The following is a 9,849-nucleotide window of genomic DNA, read 5'->3' on the forward strand; positions in this document are numbered from 1 at the left end:
GAAGAGCTAGCTTGACACCTGAGAAACACACAAAAATGGCGAAGGACAAAACACCAACTGCATTTTTCAGTCATTAGTGGACCTTCCTGCTAGGTGTAAAGCATAGAACACTATTGAGTAAATGGTCTCTCCCAAAGTGTTAGAAAGCCACAAGTAATTTAGTAGCAAAATGCAACGTGTTATTTTTATATGATATATTTATACAAAGACATCCATTTACAACATATGATGTTATTATTTGTGGGGCAAAAATTTTTAAGAAAAATTCTAGCCCCAAAGGGGGGAATAATGTGATAGGAATTTTATGGTTTTAGATATATGGCAACGTTCATAACCACACGTACATAGATCAACACAGGAAGACCAATCTGGAACCATTTTGATTCCTAAACTGAACAAATCCTGGAAAAGCCTCCCCATTGTCTCTTTCCTCACAAATCCTGTCTCAAGGATATGTCTGTTTGAATAAGGTGTGAGCCTGTGACCTGGCCCAGGAAATAAGTATTTTACCACTACAAAAGAATGGCCAGGCTCCCCAGGAAATCCAATCAAGTAACCTGCTAGACAGGAGATAAACAACAACAGGAGAAAAACAATATTTAAATTTCTGTGATGTAGGGGGATGTATCTGAGGGGTGGTCTTAGGTTACACCCCTTCTGTGATGTATGCATAATGTTTCTGGGGGTGGTCCTGATCTAGAGAATGGGAATTTCAAAAGTCTTTATAAGGCCTTGCAGGCCATTGTTCTGGGTCCTCTTCCTCTCCTGCGTGTGAGGGGAGCACCCTGTTGCAACAGGTTAATAAAGATCAAGCTTACTAGCTGCTTTGCTTCTCAATATTCTCTGGTTGGCCTCTGTTATTTTCTCCTACCTATAGGGAACCTATGTAAGGACTCTATATGGGCTCTTGGATACCCCATAAGGGAAAAGGGCATATTTTTATTTACAACATTGCAACAGTTCAATAAAGATCAGGCTTACTAGCTGCTTTGCTTCTCAATATTCTCTGGTTGGCCTCTGTTATTCTCTCCTACCAATAGGGAACCTATGTAAGGACTCTATATAGGCTCTTGGATACCCCATAAGGGAAAAGGGCAATTTTTGTTTACAACATACCCCACCGATCTGACTGGGTTGCCCCAGCGACTCTGGGTGGCTTCCAACACATATAAAAACATAATAAAACTGTTAAATAGTGGGTGAACATATCAGACGACACAGCGATTCTTCAAACAGCTCTTGTTTATTCACAGGCCAGAACAGAACTGAACAGCAAACAGCTCAGCCGGCCTGCTTTTATAGGCAGCCGGCTGTCAACATTGTAGCAACAACAACACAGGGTTTCCCGCCTAAAGTAACTGACGTGGACCTGAGTGAAAACTATATGCACGATACTCCTGGTGGGCAGGGTGAGAACTTCAATACATAAGACCCTTCCCCACCGAGATAAGGCATTAGTTACAATCATAGTGGTTCCATTACCGTATTTTTCGCACCATAGGACGCACTTTTCCCCTCCTAAAAAGCAAGGGAAAATGTGTGTGCGTCCTATGGAGCGAATGCAGGGGGGAGGCAGGCGGGAAAAGCCCTCAAGAGCCGCACACAAGCTTCGTGCGCACTTGCGGGCTTTTCTCCAGGAGGGAGAAGAGACTGACTGGCCACATCAGTCCCTTTTCCCTCCTGGGGGAAAAGCCCCCAAGAGCGGCGCCCTCTTTAAAGGCTGTGCGGCTCCTGCGGGCTTTTCTACGAGGTGGGGGAATCCCCCCACCTCCCAGAAAAGCCAGGAGAAGCCACGCAGCCCCTTTAAAGAGCGCGCGGCTTCTGCGGGAGGTGGGGGAAGCTGGAGCAGATTCCCTCCTCCCGGGCTCCCTTTGAAGCGGCAATGTGGGAGGGGAGCAGCTTACACTCGTGTAAGCAGCTCCTCTCCCACTTTCCTGCTTCAAAGCAACTACGGAGGAGGGAAGGAAGGGGACCATGGATCCTCCGCTGCTCACGGCTGCAGCGGATTCCTCCTCCGTGATTGCTTTGAAGCAGGAAAGCACTTGTGTAAGCAGCTCCTCTCCCACTTTGCTGCTTCAAAGTGGAGGGAATCCACTGCAGTTGCGAGCAGAGGATCCATGGCTCCGCTTCCTTCCCTCGAAGCAGGGTGCGGGGGTGCAGGGGGGAAAGAGGGCAGGAAATAGATGCCGGGCAGGAAGACACAACCACACTTTGACCACTGAAAGTCCACCTCAGCCTCCCCAGATTTCCACTGAGACGGCCAGGCTAATCTCGATGGCCATAAGTCAGGCTCAGCATTATTAACTGGACTTAGATAAGCCATGGTTCCCCTTCCTACCCTCCTCTGAGGCTCAATTTAAAGCAGCAAAGTGGACAGGAGCCGCCCGCTTTGCTGCTTTAAATAGTTTAGTTAGTGCAACATTTGATTCAGAATATTTTTTTCCGTATTTTCCTCCTCTAAAAACTAGGTGCGCCCTATGGTCAGGTGCGCCCTATGGAGCGAAAAATACGGTACATACAGCAATACCCTTATTGGTTTCAGTAAGGCACATAAGCATATTAATTGACCCTATTCACCATACAGCTTTATATGTGCAGTTTGTCCAGTGAACATAGTCTTTTAAATATGCTGGGCGCTTGGAAACCCTGCTGGATCGCCGAGGGCCAGTACCAGAATCCGGGTGGCCTTCCGATTCTGGTTGCGACTGTGATGCGACCAAATGTGGCATTGAGCCCAAGTTCCCTGGCTCCGCTGCTGTCGAAGAAACTGCTGCGAGCGGACTGGCGGACGGTCAGGCATGGTGGTGATCTGAGTCTCTGGAGAGCCAGGCAGACCCACTGAAATGGCTCTGCTCGGCTCCATGCCCTCAGTTTGTGAGGAAGTTGTAGGTGGAGCCTCGCGTTACATTAATGACTGCTCCAGAGCTGGGGCCACAGCTGGGGGCACAGCGGTAGTGTCCTAATCCCCAACCCTGCGCCTTAGCTGGTATATGTGCCACCGCCACAAGTGTTCGTTCTCGAGTGCCACCTGGTACGAACAGGGCCCTGTGACTCCCACTACCATGGCTGGCACCCAAGGAATGTCCCCCACAAAGTTCTGGGCAAAAACCTGATCCCCTGGAATAAAGGACCTTGGCACGTTAGTACTGCCCAGGGGCTTGGCCACACCAAAGTCTGGGTGCAGCTGGTCAAGCGGAGATCTGAGGCGGCAGCCCATAAGCAGTTTGGCCGGGCTCGGCCCTGTGGCTGCATGAGGGGTGATGTGCTGCACGAGCAAGTATTCAGTGACCCGCTCGTGCCAGTCCCTCTGTTCCAGGCGCGCCAGCGCACCATTCTTTCTGCCTGTGCGTTGCTGGCCGGGTGAAATGGTGCCGTTAGGGCATGGCGGATGCCCAGCCCCAAGAGGTACCTTTCAAAGGTGCCCGACATGAACTGAGGTCTGTTGTCCAAGACGAGGACATAAGAACACCCATGAGTTGCAAACAGACCCCACAGCACCCGGATGACGCCTTCGGTAGTGGTGGAGGGCATCAGGGCCACCTCCAGCCGTTTGGAATAGGCGTCCACCACTACCATAAAGGTCCGACCATGAAAGGGGCTGGCAAGATCAATGTGCACCCTCGACCAGGGTGCCTTGGGCATCTCCCAGGTGTTACCCTTAGCTGCTGGCGGTGCAGGTCTCAACTCCTGGCATGCTTGACAGGAGGCAACCCACGAAGTGATGGCATCGTCCATGTTAGGCCACCAGACGTAACACCGAGCCAACACCTTCATTTTGATGATTCCCGGGTGGCTGGTGTGCAGAGCCTCGAGGACGCGCTGGCGGAGTCTTTGGGGAACCACAACTCGATCTCCCCACAGTAGGCAGCCGTGATGAGCCGAGAGCTCGTGCTGTCTGGTTGCGATGTGGCCCCTCCTGGAACATCGCCGACAGATGGCGTCTCTGAACCGACACTTGGCACGGGAATGGTTGCCTCCACAGCCGGCACATTCTGATTGGCCCATGGACTTCTGTTTGAACTTCCTGTGCTCCTGCTTTGTCTGGTGCACGTCATCGTCTTCACTGGAGGATGCCTCATCACTGCTGGCCTCTTCATGATGCACTGGGACTGGCTTCCTAGCAAGACGTGAGCTACTGGCCTTGCGGATTTCCTGGGCGGAGAGTTCAGCAGCTTCTGAGGCCATGGCCTCCTCAATGGTTTTCTGCAGCGTGAGGTCTGGCTTGGCGAGGAGATGCCGTTGCAGACGGATGTCCCGGACCTCGCAGACAATTTGATCCATCAGGGCATCGTCTAAGTCTCGGAACTCGTAGTGCATTGCAGCCTGTCGGTGGGCGGCAGTGTAGTTGTTAATTGACTCTCCCTCTGCCTGGTTCCGGTGGTAGAACGCATGGCAGGCAGCAATCTTGGATGGCTTTGGCACGTAGTTGTTGCGGAGCTTCTCTTGAATCGTGTCCCACGGCTCTGCCTGGACTGCTAGAGGCGCAACCAATGCTCGGGCCATCGCAAACACTTCGGGGCCACAACGGCTGAGGAAGAGGCCCCGCTTCTGCTCTACAGACCCTTTTGTCAGCTCATTTGCTTGGAGGCAGCAGTCGAACCGAGCGAGGTAGGAGTCCCATGATTCAGAGGCTGGGGCAAATGGCGGTAGAGGCACGAGTGAAGCCATGGTTCCGATGCCGACATGGAGGGCCATGGATGGAACACAGTGCTCTAGCCAGAACGGTCAGCTCTGAATTGATTCTGCTCTGTGATTTCGCTCAGTGTTTCAGCTCCGTGATTCAGCTCAGCTCAGAGCGTGGCCGTGTCTGGCTGTGCTCTGATGTCCATCGATCCCACCTTCGTCGCCAGTGTTAAATAGTGGGTGAACATATCAGACGACACAGCGATTCTTCAAACAGCTCTTGTTTATTCACAGGCCAGAACAGAACTGAACAGCAAACAGCTCAGCCGGCCTGCTTTTATAGACAGCCGGCTGTCAACATTGTAGCAACAACAACACAGGGTTTCCCGCCTAAAGTAACTGACGTGGACCTGAGTGAAAACTATATACACAATACTCCTGGTGACTTGGGTAAAAACATTAAAAGCCTCCCTATACAGCGCTACCTTCAGAGGTTTTATAGTCGCTCATCTCCTTGTCACCTGTAGGGAGGGCATTCCACAAGGAGGCTGCCACCACCGAGAAGGCCCTCTGCCTGGTTCCCTGCAATCTTACTTCTCTCAGTGAGGGAACCACCAGAAGACCCTCGGAGGAGGACCTCAGTGTCCGGGCTGAATGATGGAGGTGAAAACACACCTTCAGGTATACTGGGCTGAGGCCGTTTAGGGCTTTTAAGGTCAGCACCAACATGGAATGGTGCTCAGAAACATACTGGAAGCCAATCAATCAATTGGGAAAGAGCATGGATAGGGAATATCAGGCTCGCAGGTTGTGAGTCCGTGGCCGCCTCACAATGAGGAGGACTGAAGCCTTCCCCTCTCCCACTGCAGTTTCATGGCTGGCTGGAGGAGACACCCTCCCAGTTAACTGATGGACAGGCCACCCCCAACCTGGGGCTTTCAGGTTTTGGGGGCTCTTAATCTTAGTCATAGTGGCTGAGGCCGATGGGACCTGACAGTGAACACACACACACACGCCATGCTGGGATTAGAGGTGTAAGAAGGGGGAGCAGGGGGGCAAAGTACCGGGTGTCATCACTGAGAGGGGTGACATTCGGTGCTCTGCCTGCCCGTGACTCCCAAGCCTACCCCGAGCCGTCAATGTGGGGGGGGGGGGGGTTGACAAAAAAAAAATCCACATGGGGTACCACCTGACCTTGCTATGCCTCTGTCCCCTATACTTCCTGTTTGGACTGGTCAATAAATCGTAAAGGGGACATGCAGCAACCTAGGAATATAAGTCCCTTAATAAATTTGGTCCTAAATTGGCCTTGGCAGAGGACATAGACAAGGCCAATTTGAGAAATAAATTGGGGCAAACCGATGAGCTTATACAGAGGCGTTCTTTTGAGCTCAGTAAAAGCCAGCCCAGACAACAAGGCATTTCTAAATGCACACAAACAGAGGAGAGAGACACTGACCTCCAGGATCAGCTTCATATGGTTTGCTTAGAATTAACCCTCATCATAAAACTTTCTTACAGTAAGCAACGGGCTGCTTACAACATTGGTGGAAAATTTTACAACTGAAGAGAGAGCTTTAGAGCCAAAAGATACTGAAAGGACATCTAGACAAACCCAGCTGGTAATCACTGTCCTCCCCCCAACCTTGAGGCCGGTGGATTCCTCCTCACCCGTTGCTCAAAAAATCAGAAATCAAACTTCGCAGGCCTCTGCTTGGCATTTAGGCGAAACATTTTAAATGGTGCCCTTGAAAGCGACTACCCAGCTGAATTCACCTACCTATCTGGCTCCAGAATGAGTGCTATAGACTATATAACTGTTTCTAGGGATCTCCTTCCTTATGCTAAGACCCTAGAAGTTATGCCTAAATTTGACAGTGATCACGTCCCAATTCTCCTTCAGCCAAAATCCTTCATTCAAGAGATACATACTGAGGACTGTTACCAACCCTTCCTAATGCCAGCAGGAAGAACTTACCGCTGAGCCAAATGATCTAAACCAAATGATAACTGAACTACTGGCCTCAAATTGCTTACAGTGCCTTTGGTCTGCCCTAATAAGGGTGGCGCTGTGGGTTAAACCACAGAGCCTAAGACTTGCCGATCAGAAGGTTGGCGGTTCGAATCCTCGTGATGGGGTGAGCTCCCGTTGTTCGGTCCCTGCTCCTGCCAACCTAGCAGTTCAAAAGCACATCAAAGTGCAAGTAGATAAATAGGTACCGCTCCAGCGGGAAGGTAAACAGCATTTCTGTGCGCTGCTCTGGTTCGCCAGAAGCTGGTCATGCTGGCCACATGACCCGGAAGCTGTACGCTGGCTCCCTCGGCCAATAAAGCGAGATGAGCGCTGCAACCCCAGAGTTGGCCATGACTGGACCTAACGGTCAGGGGTCCCTTTACCTTTAAATACCTGCTGAGTCTCCTGATGCACTTTTGGAGAACTATAACACCCTTATGCAACACCTAACCTGGAATAACAGTGCACCCTTGAGGCAACAACAGCACCACTCCAAGCCAAGGTTTGACAAGGACTGTGTTAATGCCAAAAAAGTTATTGCTTATGTATCCAAGACCAAGCCAACAGCTGCAATGGACCTCCTCCAACAGAAGAGATACTACAAGCATCTGCTGGCACGCAAGAAAAGGGAAGTCATGAAGAACACCTGGACATGACTTATCCAGGCAGCCAGATCCAATGATTCAGCCACATTTTGGCATATTACATCTAGCCCACAAACCAAGGACCCACCCATGGTGGACTGTCACATCCCCCCAGGGACCTGGGAGGCTCAACTTCAGGAACTCTACTCGGAAACCTCTGCTAAAGGTGGAGGCTCTAGTCCAGGCACCCCCAACCTTTGGCCCTCCAGATGTTTTGGACTACAATTCCCATCATCCCTAACCACTGGTCCTGTTAGCTAGGGATCATGGGAGTTGTAGGCCAAAACATCTGGAGGGCCACAGGTTGGGGGTGCCTGCTCTAGTCAAACTATAGAGAATCTGCCTATGTGGGCACTAGTGACGGTGACAGAGTTTAAGAACCTGGTAGCTCAGCTAAGACTGGGGAAGGCCCCAGGGGAAGACCTAATTCCTCCAGAGGCTATTAAAAACAATATGGACTTCTGGGCCCCTATTCTGGCCTCACTCTTCCCTTGCATCGACACCCATGGCTGAGCCCCCAAGGACTGGGGGCTTGCAGTCATTGCCCCTATATATAAAAAAGGAAAAAGGGATGATCCTGCAAACTACAGACCGATTAGTCTCCTTAACTTAATTAGCAAACTTTACATAAGACACCTACAATGGAAATTTCACGACTGGATGGAACAAGAAAATATACTTGCAGAGGCGCAATCTGGCTTTAGGGAAGGTCAATCCACTATTGATCAGTGCCTAGTACTCCATCATCTCATTGAGAAGTGCTCCTCCCACAACACAACCTCCTTTTATGCCGCTTTTATACCTCTCAAAGCAGCATTTGATTCCATACACCATCGCCATCGTGCTGCTGCTGCTGCCGCTGCCACTGTTGTTGTTGCATCGGCTTACTGGAGATTCTGTAGCTGTCCGAGGGGCCCTGCTCCAGTTCCTTTTCTTAGGAACTAGATGCAGGGGTTGGAGGAGGGAATAGCAGAATCGTAGAGGTGGAAAATACTATGAGGGTCACCGCAAGATTTTGGGGGGGAGGTGCTGGTACTGCATACCTTTGAGTGTGACGCCAACAGTGTGACGCGGCAGCTAAAAAAGCCAATGCAATTCTGGGCTGCATCAATAGGAGTATAGCATCTAGATCAAGGGAAGTAATAGTGCCACTGTATTCTGCTCTGGTCAGACCTCACCTGGAGTACTGTGTCCAGTTCTGGGCACCACAGTTCAAGAAGGACACTGACAAACTGGAACGTGTCCAGAGGAGGGCAACCAAAATGGTCAAAGGCCTGGAAACGATGCCTTATGAGGAACGGCTAAGGGAGCTGGGCATGTTTAGCCTGGAGAAGAGGAGGTTAAGGGGTGATATGATAGCCATGTTCAAATATATAAAAGGATGTCGCATAGAGGAGGGAGAAAGGTTGTTTTCTGCTGCTCCAGAGAAGCAGACACGGAGCAATGGATCCAAACTACAAGAAAGAAGATTCCACCTAAACATTAGGAAGAACTTCCTGACAGTAAGAGCTGTTCGACAGTGGAATTTGCTGCCAAGGAGTGTGGTGGAGTCTCCTTCTTTGGAGGTCTTTAAGCAGAGGCTTGACAACCATATGTCAGGAGTGCTCTGATGGTGTTTCCTGCTTGGCAGGGGGTTGGACTCGATGGCCCTTGTGGTCTCTTCCAACTCTATGATTCTATGATTCTATGAGTACTGCCAGAAGAAAGCACTGTCCACAAGAACCCACTCAAGAACCAGGGAAGGGAGATTAGCAACTGGCTGGTAGTTACTTAGATTTTCCAAATCTAGGGAGGGTTTCTTGAGGAGTGGTTTTACCACTGCCTCCATCAAACAGGCAGGAACCACCCACTATCGTAAAGGGGCCTGAACTACCTCCCTGGCTCAACCAGCTGTCGCCTCCCTGCTAACTTCTATCAACCAGGAGGAGAAAGGGTCCAGAGTGCAAGTGGTCACTCTGACCAATCCAAGTACCTTGTCCACATCCTCAAGCCTTACTAACTGAAGCTCATCAGATATATCATATCTACTCTCTCCTCTTTTCCAGGCTAAACATACCCATCTCCCTCAACCGTTCCTCATAAGATTTGGTTTCCAGACCCTCGATCATCTGGGTTGCCCTCCTCTGCACATGTTCCAGCTTGTCAATATCCTTCTTAAATTGTGGCACCCAGAATTGGATGCAGTACTCCAGGTGTGGTCTGACCAAAGCAGAAAGAGTGGTACTTTTATTTCCCTTGATCTGGACACTATACTTCTGTTGAGGCAGTATTAGCATTTTTTATTTTTATTTTTGCTGCTGCCGCATCACACTGTTGACTCAAGTTAAACTCATGATCTACGAAGACCCCTAGATCCTTTTCATATGTCTTACTGGCAAGCCAGATGTTCCCCAGCTTATATTTGTGCAGCTGGTTATTCCTGGCAAAGTGCAGAACCTTACATTTGTCCCTATTGAATTCATTTTGTTAGTTTGGGCCCAGTTTTCCATTCAGTTAAGGTCATCTTGAATCCTGATTCTGTCTTCTGTGGCAAAAGAACCTCCTAGTTTTGTGTCATCTGCAAATTTG

The sequence above is a fragment of the Podarcis pityusensis genome (assembly GCF_964106645.2).
Source record: "Podarcis pityusensis genome assembly, chromosome: 2".
In the NCBI taxonomy this organism is placed as follows: Eukaryota; Metazoa; Chordata; class Lepidosauria; order Squamata; family Lacertidae; genus Podarcis; species Podarcis pityusensis.